Source organism: Heterocephalus glaber, unplaced genomic scaffold (assembly GCF_053883595.1).
Source record: "Heterocephalus glaber isolate CG9 unplaced genomic scaffold, H.glaber_assembly_v1.0 deba00001509, whole genome shotgun sequence".
Taxonomy (NCBI): domain Eukaryota; kingdom Metazoa; phylum Chordata; class Mammalia; order Rodentia; family Bathyergidae; genus Heterocephalus; species Heterocephalus glaber.
The window spans coordinates 48,038,690-48,058,230 of record NW_028258325.1 but is presented as its reverse complement, the minus strand read 5'-3'; the positions used below and the strand labels follow the sequence as shown (position 1 = coordinate 48,058,230).

Below are 19,541 nucleotides of genomic sequence, written 5' to 3'. Positions count from 1 at the left end.
GGTAAGTATATCTGATTTGTTCCAATCAGGCTTCTTGGAATTAACAAAATTTCTTTTCTTGCAAAGAAGAATTTGGCTCCTCATAGAAAGAAGTTCTTTGAAGGCTGCTGCTAAGCTTGTTTACCTTTGAAAAAGTAAATTTCAAGGCATGATAGTGCAAGAGGTAAGTTTTTGATTTATAGAACATTTATAGGCTAATTGTGCTTAGTCTCTAATTTCCAATTTATTTTAAAGAACAGAAACTACATTGATAAAGTTTCACTTTTCATAAATTTACCAGTACATCCATGAATCACATCAGAATTAGGACAATTTGATTATATTAATGATTTTGTTGTGAAACCTGCACTCTGTGTCCAAAGGTAAGAACCAGCAGACAGACATTCTTACAAGTTCTGTGCACAAGGACTTTCCTCCTGGGAGCCAAGGTATCTGAAAAAGCAGTTCTCCCCCCAAATTGAGTCCTCAACCAACCCTCAATAAGCAATTCTGAAAAACAGTCCTAGGTAGAGAGTTTCTTTTGTTCAGCTAAATCTGGGAGGTCTGAGTGTGCCTGGGGTCCTCATCAGGTTGTGTCCTGGGTCTTGAATCCTTTGAATGTGAGAATTCACTATTAGAGGGCTCTGTAGGGTCAATCAAATTTTCATAATCACTGTCATCTGATTCCTCACCACTGTCTCCAGCTGCTCTTTGGGAAGGAAGGTCTGCTCCACTTCCAAGATCCTTGAGTCCGGCACTGGTGGAACCATAACAGGATGAGCCTATGGCTTGAGGTAGAGCCATAAAGACACTCCTTTCCATGTAACAGTGGCTCAGAGTACTTTCTTGATTGTTTGGGTGGAAATCAGAGTAAGGGGGAGGAGGATCAGAAGGTTCTGCATCTCCAAATGTACTTCTACCTTCAGCTGCAAACCCGGAATAGGGCATCCAAGGACTGAACACTGGTTCCAGACTTTCAGATGGTATCTGTCTGCTTAACATAGCCTGCTGCAATCTTCTTTCTTGTTCTTTTTCACTTTTCCTCTGAGTGATCTGTCTTCTTAATTTATTCACTTCTGTCTGACAAGATTCAACAACTTGGTCACTCTTTTCTACATCTGCACACACTGCCTGTACTTTCTCCCAAAGAGCATTATAAACCTGATAAATTGCCCTGATGTCTTTCATTACTCCATCCTTGTCAAAGAAGTCAGTACCATGTTCTTTAACAACTTTGGGATAACTCTGAAAAGTATTTGGCACTGAAGACACTTTGTACTCTTGCTGGCTAGTACTGCCTAGTTTGGGAATAGTAAGTGATATCCTTTGATTATACCTGCAATTTGGTCTAAAGAGAATATATTCTAAAGCATGAGTGGAATTGTTGGCGGTGGAGATGAAGCTGAAGAGAAGCAAGACGAGGTCAGGCACACCAAGGATGCGGATGAGCTGCTTATGGACAACCTGCTCTCTCTATGACATCTGTTGTGTGTTTCGCGGGAATCTGTACCATCCAATAACTTTCTTTCTCCGACCTTTAAGAATTCTGTCCAGACTCTCTTCCTTAACTTTACTTGCGTAGTAATAAAAACTAAAAAGTTTTGAACAAGGCTGATGGTTATGGATTTCAATAACTTGTAGGAATTCTGTGTTGCTAATTTGTGAATCACTGATGCTAAAGGTTTCCTCTTGTCTTACCCCTCCAAGCAAAAATCCTTTGTAGTCTGCATTGCTGTTGGCGCTGTGGAAACACACAGCGCTGAAGGTGTAGCCCGAAATGGAAGCTGCCATGGTGGACCTTATGCTTATTCTTGATGAAGCAAGATTTCACAAATTTGACTTTTAAAAAATCTACCCATGATTAATAATTGACAATGTTAGAGTATAAATGATTATTCACTAATTTTAGTTTCCTTTGAAATTTTCCAGTTTTCCAAAGAACCTGTTTTCCAGGACTCAGAATAGTTTCAAACTTTATTAACACTGTGATTATTTGAGCTTCATCCAGGAAATTATTATCAAGGTCTTAGGAAGTATTATTTTATTTTGAAATATCAATTGTATATGGAAGATCATAAAACATGAAATTAAAGATTCCATCACCTCTCATCAATTCAAGAATCTGATACCAATGTGAAGTATACATGAAGGCAAATATTTTAGGATGTGTGATATGTCTATTAATTCTAAATATTGAATTGAATTCAAAAATATTTGATGAAATTCTGTGATGAATTATAGTTTCATTACTACCAATCTATGATCGTTATATCCAGTCCTTTGAATACTTACCTATTGTAGGTGTCTTTAAGTAACCCTACCACACCCACAGTTGTTTTCCCTTAGACCTGCCCACTCATAGCACCAATGAGGTTGAAATATAACTAAGTCATTATAGCACCCCTCTGGTCCACAGCTAGTGGAACCAGGGACAAAGAAGCAAAATCTATACTGAAATAATCAGATTTCACTCCAAGGAACAGTCACTGTGAAAATAAATTTGTTATCTACAGGAAGCTCTTTGAAAGTTCAGCTAGTTTTGAAGCACCAGTCAACCTGATGGAAAATTAAATTCATGGAAAAATATAAACCATAGCTTGCTGTGTCCACAGGAAGAAGACCAGGGAAAAGTCAGTCAATGAAGCAAACAGGTGTCATGTTATATGATGTAGGCAGAAGAAGTCAGATGATACAATAAAGAAAAATAAAACACATGAAGTGATATGGGGATGCTTTTTCAAATCGTGGTCAAAAAAGCCTCCTCAATGAGGAACCATTTCAACATATAATTTCAACAACTTACAGCAAGAATAAGCAGACATTGGAGGAAAGAGCTTTGCAGGAGGAATAGCTAAGATGTCTCTAATGTCTGATAGTTTTAAAGAAGGGCAAAAAAGCCTAGTGAACAATGAGGAGACTCCCAGAAAGAGCAGAGAATTATGGGGTCAGATCTTGGGGGTCTTATAGTAAGAATGTTGTAATATGCTTCTTAGTGTGATTGGAAGCCAGTAAGAGATTTTTATTTCTCAAAAAGGAGAAATATTATCTGATTTAATTTTAAAATAACCATGTTGATTGCTTTATGGAGAGCAGTCTTAGAGAGTTTTGTGTGGTTCAAATGAGATTGGAGGCAGTAAGCTAGTTAAGAGATTATAATAGCCTGGTTCTAAATGACAATACTTTGGAGGAAGAAGGTGGATGTGGAGCTATTGGTGAGAACAAAATGAAGGATTCATATGAAATTTTTATTCTCTGATCTCAAAAATTTCAAAGTTACCTCATTAAAACTTACTATAGTGTTTGGCTACTATCCAACACTCTTTTCTTAGTTGTTTATTCATTGGTTCCATGGTAGATATTGGAGGGCTAATGGTGAACTATGGCAGGAAACAAATAACTTCTATTTAAGTAGACTACAGTTTCCTGAAAGACCTGTCTAGGGGATAGACTTCAAAATGGACCCTGCACACAGCACTGTGGTAGAAATAGACGAAGTATTCCATAACATTTTATGGAAGGAATGAACACATCCATCAATCAATTCAACATTGTTAAGCTTTCATCTTCTTCAGAAAATATATTTTATAATTACATATATTTCTTACCTCACAATATGTCATAAATTAATTAGAAGTAGTAGAGTTAGAATTTTAGGTACTACACTATGTTCATGTCTGCAACATACATTTCTAGTGTCTCTAATCCCAATTTCTACGTGATAGTTGTAACTTTTTCATTACAGACGATATATTGAGAAAATGTGTATTTGTGATAATGTGTATTTGGTATGGAGTCAGTTTTTAATATAGATTTTAATATATTTCTGATATTATTTCTATGGATCAGAATTGCAGTGTTCCTATCTTATGGTCCTAAAACACTAAAGAATTTAAAAGATTATTGTAATTTAGGTATTCAATTTACAGAGATAATATTTGTCTTGTATCATTCTTTTCAAACCAAAACCAACAAACCAACAAAACAGCGCCTCACACCACCACATTATAGGAAACATAATGCTTATAATCAAGCTTACTCCAAAAAAGAGCTTACTGTTCCCCTTAACCTGGTTATCCCTGTATCTCTGCTGCTCCTTCTAAATATGCATGTGACTGCGGTTCTATGATCTCTGTTTGCCATATCAATTCCACTTTAATCTTCTAAAACTTCTTTTAAATATCTCCAGAGGGTGATTAGGAAATCATGAAACATAAGCAAATATACACAATGTTGTCAAGGACTTCTTCAACTTGAAAAAAAGACAGTATTTCCTCATTTGCAGACATTATGAATACCTTGGAGAACATGTGGGCACAGCTTTATATCATGTATTTTCTAATTATGTACAGAAGGAATGAAATCATGTTACCCAGATACTGGACTAAAATGTTCACAAGCAGAAAAGAATACATGTAAGTAAATCTACATAAAGTAAAATTTCATATAATTGAAGCATTACTCTAACAAAGCTTTGTTATATTTTAAAAACAGAATTAAAAGAAGAAACTGCGATCATTTAATAACTATAAATTGTAAATTACTCTCTATTGCCATTACAGATCACTTTCTGGATTATGTTCTCATTTCTCCTTATCTGTTATGTTCTTCTCCAGAATTAATAAAACTACTTGCTTTCCTACTGGAAGTAACAAGTGCTTCCTTTGACCATCCTTTTCTGCTCTTCACAAGGCAGAAGGAGTAAGTGTAAGCTCCTTATCTATTTCTGTATATTACCCACATTAGAACTTGCATAGTGTGCTATTATAAATAGTTTTAGAAACTTTTCTATGCAACTATTGTATAAGTACTGTAAGGAAAAATGACCCTTTTTCCTTCTCAGTCATTTATTCTGTCATTCAACCAATAATCATTGAATGCCTCCTAGTATATTTTATTAACACTAAAATATAATTCATGTTAAGGTATACTATATTATTTTCTGAACAAATAAGAAATAGAAATACATTTTTCATTTGATCTAGACCTGGTATTAATTACATAATGCATTTTATTTATAAATATGTACAAAAACTTTTAAAATGTTCATTTTATGTCTGTACCGGGTATTATTTTGGGTGCCCAGATAATCCTAAAAATCAAATGAAGTTTTTTTCCTTCCCAGTATACATTTCAAAAAGAAAAAAAAAACCATAAACAATATGAATATGTGGAAAAGTTGTGCATATTTATATATGCTGTAAGAATAGAAAAGATAGGTGTGTTTCAGTATATACTATTTGCTAACTAGCGTGGAATCAGACGAGATCGGGCGCGTTCAGGGTGGTATGGCCGTAGACAGCTAGCGTGGAATCATCAAAATGATGACATTAGTGGAAAGACTAGAATAAGTGAGTGAATATTCTGGTGGATATTCTGTGGTGACTATGCCAAGCACAAATAAAAAGGTAGGAAAAATGTTCAGAGTTAGAAGTTTGCCTGGAATGTGTGAGGAACAGCAACTGGCAAAGTATGAGCACAAGAGAACTGAAAGGTAAGGAATTGACAAAAATAAGAGGGAGTTGGATTTTTTGGCACCTTGTGGTCCACTGAAATGGTTATGACTATAGTACTGAGTAAAATGAATATATTTTGTACAGTTCTGGGCCAAATAACAGTCTTTTAGCAGTGTAAGCATGGCTAGAAATGTAAAACAGTGAGAAGTTCTGATATGAATGTTGGTAAGGCGACATTGGATTGTGGATATATTTTGAAGCCAAAGCCAAAATGTTTTCCTACAAATCTGATGCAGAGCCATGAGAGAAAGAGCAAATTCAAGAGTATTCAAGCAGTTTGACTTTTGAGTTGCTGAAAGGGTGTGAGTGCCCTCAAGTGACATAGAAGCCTAATTGTGAAGGAAGTTTGAGGGAAGTCTTAATTTCATTGTTGTCATATTGATTCAGGGTGGCCCCTAGACTCTAAATGGAAGCATTGGAAAAACAAATGGATATGTGACTCTAGAATTTGGAAAAGTGAACTATGGTTGGGCACCTGAATTTTTAGCCATTAGCATGTAAATACTACTCAAAGTGATGATACCAGGTAGCATCATAGGAGATAGAGGGACAGATCAAAAAAGGAAGGCAAAGCATGAGCCCTTAGCCACACTGATATTGAGTTTAAGTAGAAGAGCACAATGCAAAGTCTTAGAAGAACTGTATAGCAGAGTGAAAGGATACTGTAAGTAGAGACTTTTGAAGCCAAATTTGTACCTTTGAACACAGTAGGCTAAGTATGCCATAAGTGCTCAATGAATACCAAATGGTTTCATGGTACTCTACCCATTGACAGTTTTTCAACTCATGAATGCCTAATCTCTCACCCAAATACCATACAGTGATAATATCCACACTCTTCTATAAATTTTTTTCAGCTCTACAACACACAGAGTACAGGCAGAAGATACATAGCAGGCCCTTCATAAACATGAGTGAAGCACAGGAGAGTGCTATGTACATAAATTGATAGGGGATGGACAAAGTGGAGAAATGTGCAAATCATCCTGTCATATGTGATTATTTATGATCAACTCTGTTAAATTTTTGGGAGTGAGAAAATTGATAGTATTGTTTAATATGATGTTTGGAGATGAAAAGTAGAATTAAATTTTGGTATGCTTTGCATATTTGTCCTTTAATAATGATACTGAAGATATATATTCATTCAGGTAAAATACTAACTCCATAATGACTTAGGTTTCTTATTTTTATTTTGTTTGGCCCTATAAATTATAGTTCCAGCTATGTTCTTGAAGAAAAATTCAGGTAGACTTGTTGAACATTTACCATCCTAATGATAAATGGTGTTTTAGGTATGGCATTTCAATTTTGGTACTGTGGATAGGAATGTAATAAATCAAATATTTATATGCTGTCCATTTTTGATAAAGCCTATTCATGAGGGACACAGAAAAAACACATATTTTATGAGGAGAAAAGCCAAGATAAAAGTCCTAGTCATATAATTTATTGCAGTTTAGAGTTTACTACTGCTATTAATGGGCTTCCTCTATTAGATAGTATATTGAGATACTATTAGACAGGTGACTAGAAGAGAAGGATTTATGAAATCAGCTAAGGAGAGATAAAACTAAGGTTACAGGGAGACATATAAGTCAGAAAAATTGAAGAGTAGATAGAAATAGCATTAGAAAATATATCAAGGTCAGGCAGCTCATATTATAGGATTGAGTAAATCAAACCAGCTGATCTGTAACTGTCAGAATAGTCCAGAAGCTACTGCAGTGATAAGGTAGGCCAAACCATTCAAAATATATCATTATATTTGCCACATAAAATAATAAATTACACACATTTGTCTGTAATTAGATAGTATATGTATAATGTAATCTAGTTAAAATGTTTTCAATACAAAAGCTAGAAATCTGAGTAATTGCAAAGATTGACAACAGTACAAGGCTAGTTATCTTTTACATTATGAAGAAATCTTAACATTTTCTGTTAGTAAATAATTACGGAGAGTTAAGGTTTTAGGTCAAACAATTCAACTTTGTTCATAATAATCTTCTTAATAGTTATCAGATCTTCTATCTTCTTTCCCATTCTATCTTACAAATTGATTTCACATAAAATATTGCTTTAATTATGTTATCCCTCCTGCCTTTGTTGCTATGCAGAATCATTTAATAACTCCACAAAAATTAGATCAAAACATTTTGGCATGCCACTGGAAGCTGACACCACCAGCCTCTATGTTGGAGATGAACCACTTATTGCTCCTCAGTGAGACTGAGTTGAGGAGATGGCTTGTAGATGTCTTTTTTACCATAGCCTCTTTTTTTCTTATCTCATAATCTTCTCTTCAGCTGACTTGACTTTCGTTTTTCATATTTCACCAACATTGGTTATTTCTGCTCCTTCCAATGCAAGTCCTGCTTTCTTTTAAATGGCTGCCTCAGTCTATTGAATCACATAAGTGAAATCTCATCTCTTACAACTGGATGCACATTTTACTTAAAATGTTAAAGTTTTTGCTTATATATAACAACCACAAGGCTTAAATATTGTTACTGTACAAGATTGTAATTAATAAAGGTGAATTAACATACATTTGATGTTAAGAAAATTACCTCACTGAAGTGTTTATCTCATAGCCAAAAATATATAGTTATCCAGTCAACCAATTGATTAAAATGAGGGATTATAAAAATGTATAATACATTAAACATTTTATTTTTAACATAAAATATAAAATGCATATCTTTTCACCAATTATTTTTAATTGAGAACCAAGATATTTTATTTAAATGCTTGCAGTTCTGAATGGTCTTCTCAGGATAGACTACAATGTAATGTGTGAATTTCAACTTGGATTTCTTAAGTGAGCTGAAATTTAAGACAGTTGCTAAGCAATGACTATAAAATGTTTCTATAGTTTTGTAATTTTCTACATTTAGTTATTTATTTATATATATTTTTTGATACTGTCTAGCTATACACGGGCCAGCATATTTTTTCTGCTCATCTTCATCAAAACTATTAAGCACTCAACTTTATTTTGAGGATCAACACTTCATCTTTCACTTATATTCCACCTGATCATGCACATTTAAGGTTTATCAGCACAATGATGGTGTTAATTGAAATAGTTTTGGGAATGAATGAAAGGGATTTTTGGTAAAGATTCAACTAAAATGGAACAAATACACTGGATTTTTAGCCAGGACTTCAGTACGCTATGGGCATCCATCTACATAATTTATAGTTTATTAATTAAATGTCAAGAGAGATTTTATATGTTAAAATAAATATTCCACAAATGTTAATTAAGCAATTTCAGTCAGCAATGCTATAATTGGTCAGTAGTTGTGAGAGTGAAGGGATTGTGGGAGGCAGAGATACAGGAATGAATGCACATCAATGCCAGAACTAAAGGTAATAAAACTATTAAAATTGCTTTAGTGGGCTGTGAGATCCTGTCAGCATGTACAAACACACACACACACACACACACACACATGCACACACACACACACCTTAGTCTCCTTCTCTAAAGAATACTAATAGAACTAAAATGATTTTTCATATGTCCAGTTTCAGAGGTAATATCTTCCTTGGAATATTTGCTCTGATTAATACTGCTTAGTCTATAAGCTGCCTCCTCCTGTGCATGCGAGCCTCTTTAGACTGATGTGGGAGGGCACTGGTACATTCAGGTTAGTTTTCTTTGTACTCCAACGATGACCATCCAATCATTGAAATGCCTACCTCAGTCTCATGCACTGAAAGTCATCAGCAGTATTCATCCTGCTGAGCTTGCTGCATCAATGCATCTTTTTCCTCATAAGCACTCAAGCCCCTACCTGTTTGATTGGAAAGAAATGTCACACATTGATGAATTAGAAAAATTTTGTATCTTCTTTACACTTAAAACATTCCCCTACCTTACACACATACATTTGTGTGTGCACAAACACATGCACACACAAAATCTAATAATAATGTTACTTTTATAGGAAAAGGTCTAAAATGTGTGTATATGTGTGTGTGTGTGTGTAAAACTAGTGACTAATTTTACAAAACAAGGCATAATTGGCATTTTTAGAATGTTCATAAGATATTAACTCAGCAATTTATGGAATCATGAAGGTGTAAGAAAATATTCTTTGTATCATTTTTTAAAATCCCACTCCACTACAAAAAAATTAGGAAATACCCTTTTTCACTCACTTGGAATGTTAGAACATACTACCTTAGATGAAGAGCTTACTACCTGACTCCAATAGTAAAAAGAGGTGAGAACTAATTCACACTAAGAAGTCCTGATGAACTTAAAAGTAGTGAAAACAATTATGCAATCGACTAGGAAATGCTAATGTTTCTCAGAGATTTATTTGTCTTCCTTAAATAGTAAGGTTGCTTTATGATTTACCATATACCAATCCATCCTAAAGTCCAAATTAGAAATACTACAAACACAAAATTTCAAGATCTGCCTTTGAATACATTAAAGTTCAGTATATATCACCTGCATCCATGTGGCTCATGGGTAATTTTTGTTCCCCTTGATACGTTTGGATCAGCAAAAAGGACTCCAAATCTAAACTCAACATCCCTAAAAACTCTAAATTTGCCATGGAAAAGGAAGTAAAATTCTCAAATGCTCAACCTATGATTGGGACTGTAGGCCCTAGGATTCATAAAAGAAAGAAGAGTTGATATTAATGTATATATAACACATGAAGGATTTTTTTTCATTGTTTATTTGTACATTTTAGATACACAATACAGTTAGATTCATCATTGGGAACTTGTACCTTTACATGATGTATCTTGGTTCTTAGTTTTTCCCCATTCTTCTGTCCTTCATTCAACTTGTCCATCCCTCCCTATTTACAAAGACATGGTTTCCATTATTTCCTTTTCTCATATTTTTTCCTTTTTCTTCTTTCCTTTCCCCTACCCCTCTCACTTCCCCTACAACTTTATACCCTTTCTTTCTATTTCATATTATCAATTATTCATTTTGATCTTTAATTACACTTTCAGTTTCTCACATCAGATAAATTAATTGGTATTTACACATGTGTGCCCTATTTATTTCACTTAAGAGTATGGCTTCAGTGTGCATCCATTTAGCTACAAATGTCTTTAGTTTCTCATTCTTTATGGCTGAGTAGTACTCCATTTTATTAAAAAAAAAAAAAAAGAAACACATCTTCTTTATCCAGTCTCCAGTTGATGGGCATTTGGGCTGTTTCCAAGTTTTTGCTATTACAAACTGTGCTGCTATGAACATGCGTGCACACATATCGCTGTGATATGATAATTTTAATTATTTTGTCCAGCAGAGGAATAACTGGGTCAGATGAGACTTCTAATTTTAGTTTTTTGAGTTATCTCAATGCTGATTTCCACAGTGGTTGCACCAAAGTGCACTCGCACCAACAATAAAGAAGAGTTCCTTTCTCTCCACACTCCCGCCAGCATTTGTAATTGGTTGATTTCCTGATAGCAGCCATTCTTTCTGAAGGGACATGTAATCTTAGTGTTGTTTTCATTTACATCTTTCAAATGACCAGTGATGTTGAACATTTTTTCATATATTTATTTGCTGATTTTACTCCTTTGTCTGGGAAATGTCTGTTCATTTCAGATGCCCATTTTTTAATTAGTTCTTTGTATTTGGGATTGTCTGATTTGTTTTAGTTCTTTATATATTTCTAGATAGTAGTACTCTGTCTGAGGAACAGCTGGTAAAAAAAATTTTTTCCCAAATTGTACGTTGTCTCTTAGCTCTGTTGGTGGTTTTTCCTGCAGTGCAGAAGCTTTTTAATAAGATGAGATCTCAGCTGTTGACTCTATGCTACTTCCTGTGCTACTGAGGTTTTGTTCATAAAGTCTTTTCCTATGCCAATATCCTCAAGAGTTCTACCTAACATATCTTCCAGCAGGTTTAGTGTTTCTGTTTTAATATTTAGATCTTTAATTCTCTTTGATTTTAGTTTAGAGCATGGTGAAAGATAGGGGTCTAGTTTTAATCTTTGGCAGGTTGAAATACAGTTTTTCCAGCACCATTTATTAAAGAGGCTATCTTTCCTCCAGTAAGGATGGTTGACTCCTTTGTCAAAGATGAGTTGGCTGCGTATGTCTGAATTTGTTTCTGTATCTTCTAATCTATTCCACTGATCCTTGGGTGTGTTTCTTTGCCAGTATGATGCAGTTTTTAGCCCAGTGGCTTTGTAGTATAATTTCAAGTTGGGGATTGTGATTCCCCTCTCATGTATCTGTTGCTTTTTCTATTGCTTTTGCTATTCTAGGTCTCTTCTGGTTCCAAATGAATTTTTGGATTGTTTTCTCTAGTTCTGTGAAATATACTGTTTGGAATTCAATCGGGATTGCATTGAATCTGTATAGAAGTTTTGGAAGTATGGCCATTTTCACTATATTGGTTCTTCCTACCAAGGAACAAGGGATATCTTTCCACTTTCTTATATGGTTGATATATTTTATGATTGTCATCTCCTCCTCTTGGGTTGTTCCCCTTATAAGGATGTAGTAACCTTTTTTGTCTCTCTTAATTAGTTTTGGTTTGAACTAATTTGTCTACAAATAAGATAGGTACCCTTTCCTTTTACTGGGTTCCTGTCACATGGAGAACTGTTTTCTATCCTTTTACTTTCAGTACTTTCAGTCTATGAATTTCTTTTTGAATTTGGTGTGTTTCTCATGTACAGCATATTGTTGCATTGTCCTTTTTTTTTTTTCCTAGAGATCACACTCGGGATCTTGTACTTGTGAGGCAGGTGGTGGCACCAGTGAGCTAAATCCCTGGCCCTGTATTTTTCTTCTTTTTTTATAATTAATTTTATTGGTACATTTTAAGTATACAATATAATGACATTCATCATTGGAAATTTGCACCTTTACATAATCTCTCTTGGTTCTTATTTTTTCCCTATTCCCCTGCCCTCCCTCCAACCCATCCATCCCTCCATATTGCATTTTCCTTCTAATCCATCCTGCCAATCTGTTTATTTTGGTTGGTGAATTGAGGCCATTAACATTGATGGTTATAATTGATATGTATTGACTCATCCTTTTCATGATATTTTTCTCTTGTTGGCTCTTTTATTTTTTATTTTTCCCCCTTTCCCTTCAATTTCTTGCCTTGTCTGATGGTTTCTCCCTGTTGGGCCTCATGGAGTTGTGACCTTCATTGTCTTTTTCTAGGACACTGTTTAGAATTACTTGGAGTGCTGTTTTGGTATTCATGAAATTTCTCTGGTGTTCTTTGTCATGGAAGTATCTAATTTCCCCATCAATTTTGAAAGACTATTTTGCAGAATACAACAGTCTAGGTTTGAAGTTATTTTCTTTTAGGTCTTGAAATACTTCACTCCAGGATCTCCTTGACTGGAGGGTTTGTGTTGAAACATCTGTTTTGATTCTGATGGGCTTTCCTTTGTATTTGAAAGCCTAAATGCTTGTCAGATTTTGTTCTTCTGTTGGGTTTCTGGGATCCTGACTATTTTATGTCTAGGTGTAGATTTTTGGTTTTTTTGGTACCAGAAATCAAACTCGGCTCCTTGCGCTTGTGGGGCAGGCAGTGGAACCACTGAGCTAAATCCCCAGCCCTGTTTTTTTTTTTTATCATGGCTAGTTGGAGTCCTATATGCCTCACTTATCTCTATGTCTAATTCTCTATCTCTGTTTGGGAAGTTTTCTACCATTACTTCTGTGAACAGTTTTTTATGTCATTTGTACTTTCTCCTGTTTTTTTGTGGACTCTTATGAGTCTTATGTAATTCTTCTTTGCATCATCTAGCAGCTGCTGGATTGATTTCTCATGGTCCCTTACTCTTTTTAAGAAAGCTCTCTTTTTTTGGTCACTAACTGCAATCCTGTCTTCTATATCTGATATTCTATCTTCACATTCGCTCAATCTCCTGTGCATACTTTCGATGGAGTTTTTAATCTCCCAGATATCTGTTTGATTCTGTTTTATGGATTCCATTTCTTTATTATGTTGGCCATTCATAGTTTCCATTTCTTTCCTATGCTGGGCATTCGTGGGTTCCATCATGTTTCTGAGCTTGACAATTTTTTATCTGTTTCTATTCTAGAGTCTCTATTCATGTCTTTCATTCTGCTCACCATGTCTGTAGATATCTGGGAAATTATTTCTGTTTTGAATTTTTCTAGAGCCTCATTCATCTTTTTTGTTACTTCCTGTGCTATCAATTCAAGTGTCCAGGTGGTTGATTATGAGATCTTTCCACTTCATTGCCCCATAATTTACCTGTGGTGAGCTGGAAGTCTGGGTTTGCAACTTTTTTAGGTATCTTATCATTTCTATCTTTGTTGTTGGTGTTATTTTTTGGTTTAATTCCTGGCCTGATACTTCAACATGCTTATTGTGAGTATCTTTGAGTGTATATTTAGAACCCTTATGGAATGATTGGCTCTCGGGGTGTCTTCCAGGTATAGCCGGCCTTTAAGCTTTGAGTCTCTAATGACTCTTAGACAATCTCCTTTTCATTATACCAGGGAGGACAACTCATTAGATCAATCATGACACCTTGACACAATTGACACAACCACCATCAACAATAGCATGAAACATAGCTTAGAAAATGACAATTTGTGGTAGCAATTAATCTGTCACCTTTAATTGTGACTAGATCAAAATCTAGAACCAGCCCAAAATGTGTGTAGTAAATACACCCTTCAATATAGCAAATTTACCCTTTGGGATAAGGATTTAGAAAGAATTGTGGAGGGAGGGATAAGGAGATAGAAGGAGAGGAAAAGGTTAGAAGTGAGGTTAGATAACACAGGAAGATCACAGAAATTTTGGGAAACTGTTTAAAACAAGAGGAAAAGACAGAGTAAAGAAACAAAGACAAGAACAGAACAAACTAACAGCAATGGGAAACTAGAAACTGTATTCACCTTCCTATAAGAATAGTGAAAGTCAAGAGAAGGAAAGAGAGAGAAAAACAATTCAAAATAGGTCAAGAACAGGAACAAAGAGGGAGAGAAATGCAGAAGAAGAAGGGAGAGAGAGAAGAAAAGAAAAAAGTATATATATGTATATATATATATATACATATACACACACACGCACACACACACACACATATATATATATATATATACATAGGGCCTCCCTCTGGGTATGTCTCTGCTGTCCTGGTAGACAATGTGGGCAGCAGTGTGCAGATCTAAGTATATTAGTCTCAGCAAACTAGCTGTAGTGCACTGAGATTCAGGCTGATTTATGTTTGCAAAGCCCAAGTTGAGGTCCCTGACCTCCTGCAGGATTGAACTGCAAGATTCTACTGAAGGTTCCAGCTGTCCTCCCCCAAAGCATGTCCGAGGTTCTATGGGAGGTGCTAATCCCACCGATTAACCAACCACGGTGGTCCAGTGTGCATTTATTGCAGAGATTTTCTTCACTTTCCCAGTGGGCTTCAATTTTCGTTGAGGAGCCTCAGAGTGGCCCTCTCTCTGTTGTTCACTTCTGCTCTGTCTTCTGAAGCTCATAACTATGGCCTTTGTAATCCATCCCCGCCCCCATCTGAACCTCTGCAGTGCAGATTCAGATACCGTGCACCCACAAAGCGGCATACTCTAGCAGCGTGGTACTGGCATCCACAGGTCGGCAGGATGGTTCCAGTGTGATATGTGAAAGATTTATAAGGTTGGCTTTCAGTGGCTGCCTGCATTGTTAGGGTGGAAGAATGTAAAAGGGTCATTCTTGTGCTTAAGAGTTGGAGTATGCAGTCAAGAGTCAAAGGCCTAGATCTCAGTGCAGTCTTGTATGAGTCTGTATTGGAAAGTGGAAAGCCAAGGGTCTGCACTAGAAGGCTAAAGAGTACTTGAAGCCTGGAGGTGGACATCCAAAGCAAGACTGGAGCTCCTCAGGTGAGGCAAAAGCCAGAATTTCTGCTTTTTTCCTATTTTATTTTATAGAATGGGCAGTAAAAGGTAGTTATCAATACGAGCTATGACTACATGACAAGTTACAGAAATGAGGATTGTAACTGTAATTATTCTATACTATTTTGTTACTATGTTTGTGCATATACACATTCATATTAAGCAAGTAACTTTATTTTCTTCCTCTGTAACACGATGTTGATAAACATAATATTGGTTTTAAGTATTGTTAAGCCTATATTATTATGTTTAAGTTCTGAAATATTAGAAGTAAGCGTCACCAAAAACAAAACAAGCAAACAAAAAACCTTTGCCTTCTACTCTGATGAGGGAATTAGTGCACATCAGTTTATACTCAAGATACTTGTATCTTGTTAAGTGTAATTATAAACTTGCTGCATCTGGAAACTAAGTATAGTTTAAGGAAATGTGTCTGTTTGTCAAGCTGACAATGGGTGGATTATGATATTTAATTGTGGTGTCAACTTGAGTAAGGAGCACCTAGTCGGTTAGTTTAGCACAATTTTAAGTGTGTCCAGATGATTGACTTACTGAAGAGGGAAGACCCACCCTGGATGTGGGTGGCACCAACAAATAGGTTTGTATCCCAGATAGAATAAGTGAGGAAAGAAGAATTATAGGGAACAATAAAAGTGATGTTACCAGAACCCCTGCAGTCAGTCCCAGTCTCCTGTGAACCACTACAATACAAAGCAAATTAAAGAATAAAAATAGGGAATGAGACTTAGAGAAGAAGCTGAGCTTTGGGCCTGACCAGTGCTGCTCTGGACAGTAAAGACAAAGGCACCCCAAGCCTTAGTGTTTTATTGGGTTCATAGGGAATGTCAGATGACTCAGAGGGTGGCAATAATCCTAAATTAACAAGGGTCTTATAATCAGAGGAAGTATCAGTTGACTTTGAGGGTGGGTGGTGGTAATCCTATGGTGATGAGGATCTTAGGTTGATGAATTTAAATTGATTAAGACAGTGAAATGAGCAAAACATTCTTACAACAGTGGGTGGGATGAGTTAAGCTGATAAGGAATTTGTCCCTCCCGGTGAAATCTTTCTACTCGGTTCTCAAAGACTGAGAATACCCTTCAGCATTGCAGCATCACAGGACTATTGAGGCCTCAGACAGTCCTAATCATAATTTAATTGTGAAATGATTTTTCCCCAAAATTATGTAGAATAGCTCCCAACAAAGAAAAGTCTTGCTTTGGTAAGCACATCCCAGACTCAGGCTAGGTGGTCAATAGGAATTTTTCAGTCAAAGGGCAAATATTTCAGGCAGAAATAGTATTAAGTAGGCACAGGAACATTCAACATCATGACCTATTCAGGTTAGTACAAATAGTTCAATATGGATAGACTGACAGACATGATCCACTAAGAAATACAAGTGACCAAATAGTTGCAGAACCTAATATGAAGAGATTTTTTTTTCTCATAGTAATCTTTATCCTGGATGTATATATTAAAGAATTTTAAACAAAATTTTAAACAAATTTATGTTATGTCATACCATAAATCATCCATACTGGCTGTATGAATGATTGGACAGAAAGAGAGAATGGACAGAAAGAGGCCTAAACAGAGAAAGTGAATCATCCACCTAGGCATACTTCTTTCCAACTTTTTTAATCCTTACCATTTTCCAGTCACTTTGCATACATTAGCTCATTAAATTTTCTTGAGCTGTTTGAGTTAATTATCCCACTTCTGCATGAAGAAATGGAGGTGTAGAAAGTTAAATGAGATATTTAAAATAATAACTTTAACTTCTACTACATTATTTTTTAGATTCCCACATGACTCAAGCAGAAAATACGTATCTTAGCTCTTGTGTAAGAAAATATCCACCACTACACTGGCCAAGATTTACATTGTCAAGGAAAACCATATATATATATATATTTATAAATATTTCCATTTAATTTAATTGCATTTTATTTAATTTCCATTTAATATTTAAGTATACAATACAGAATTGGCATGAGTCAGAGAAAGAAAATTTTTCCCATGGATGTATTTTATTTCTAATCTATTTACAATAATCTCATGTGTGCATTTGAGATATCTGTACTACATATATTTATGTATGGTAATGCTACTGCCATCACCACTACCACCCCCAATACCAACATTAACAACTGGACAAACTTTGTAATATTCTGCAAAAGATAAAAATATTTTAAGAACAATATTAACAGAAAATTCAGTAATGAATACTTTAAATGAAAGCATAATGACTTTTACAAATCTTAGATATGATTATCGTTCAAGTAATATTTTAATAAAACTTTGGATTATTTAAAATACTTTTATTTAAACTTTATTATCTAATTCCACATTCTTAATTTGTGAAATGATTGTCTTATTAAAATACATGACTTAAAGTCGTCACTTGTTCTTACCATTTTTTAAACTTCAATTCAAAATTAAATACTAACACTTCCTTAAAAACAGATTTAAAAAAAGACTTAACATGAAATTGCTACATGATGGCCAAATTAGCACAAATCAGAGTTCATTACATGGCATTTGCAGCTAATTTTTTAAATTATTATTTCTGTTGTTAGAGAGAACCATATGCTAACTTCAGAAATAAGAATTCAGAATCAGGGTCACTGCCTTCATATTTGCAAATGTGATACATTAATTGATCTTGTGTGCATATTAAAATTAAAATTCTCTTGAATGTAACAGCCCCTAAGAAGTTTAGTTAGCATTATTGTAAGACAAATGTTTATTTTTAGGTAATTTCTTTTGTACAAGTAAATGTACTTACACATAAATCATTATTAATTATATTTCCTTATTCCCTTATATATGAAGCATGATTTTAGCAGTATTGTTTTGTACTTTTGTTCTACTATCTTTATCTAATATGTGATGACAAGTATAATAATTCAGTTAATTCTGTTATACTTAATTTATTCCAAATTAGAAGACAATAAATTAATGGCTACATTGAAAACATATTTTCCATTAGCTTATTTTAAAATGAACAAGTTAAAAGTACATTTTAAAAGTTTTTTTCTGAGCATTTTAATAAAGTTTATTGATGCTAGTATTGAAAAGTTAAAACTGTGCTATAATAATATAATGTATTAGCTTCTTATAGATTTAATTACAAATTTCACATAATTATTCTCTTTAATATGTACCACACAATGGATATCACATAAAATTTTGAACTCCCAAATTACACATGGGTCTAATCTTAATACTATATATGTGCAAAGAAAAACTAATAATGGTCACTGTGTACTCTACACATCATAAATATCTAATACCTCTCTTCTTCCCTCTCTCTCTCCTCTCACACATTCATATTGTTGTCATATTCTAAATAGCTAAAATGTGCTATTTATAGCCTGCAGTATTGAGTTAAATTGATAAATCTATGCAATTGCTAAGATGTAGGAGTTTTTTGAACATGTGTCTTTCAATGGTTGAAAAGCGGTAATTAAAACATATATCACTCTGAATCAAATTTCTGGGTGAGCCATATAAAACAAATCCTATTTTTCTCCCCCTAAGTAAACTAAATTTTTAAATCAAAATATTACACTAACAAGACTGTTGAAGAATGTGAGTTTGCATGTGTACACGTTTATGTATCTTTGTGTCATCTATTAGTGCTACTTGATGTATAAATTATGAGAAAATTAGGAAATAATTACTTAAAAAGTGAAAAAATACAGTTATTAACATGAAATAATATTTTTCTGATTAATAGGAAAGAAAACTTCAAAGAACCCTACATATTGGAAATAATTTCAAGAAATTAAAGAGTTTCAAACAAAAAACAGAAAAGATTGTATAAAAATTTATTGAGCTTAAACTTTGGATGGAACTAATTTCTGGACAGTGTCTTATGGAGAAAATAAATTATCTTACAGATAGATAATAGGTAGATGATAGATGGATAGAGATAAAGAGATAATTTTAATGAAAATAGCAGAGCTTCTTAATTGTGAATGATAACAATATGTATTGGAAAGCATAGATAACCATGAGTTAGGAAGTTTTAATTCAATGAGTTACATACCCAGAGTATTACTTGATATGTCACAATTCAGTTGGACTTAGTTTCTAAATTCTTACCCAGCTCTTAAGTATTCTTAATAAAGTCTGTGGTATCCAGAAAGAGA

The 19,541-nt window shown here is 34.4% G+C and overlaps 1 pseudogene; it reads right to left on the bottom strand.

Annotated features, from left to right (window-relative positions):
- Positions 1 to 528: 528 nt before the first annotated feature.
- LOC101716255 (BRISC complex subunit Abraxas 2-like) lies at positions 529 to 7,493 on the bottom strand (annotated as a pseudogene).
- Positions 7,494 to 19,541: the final 12,048 nt, after the last annotated feature.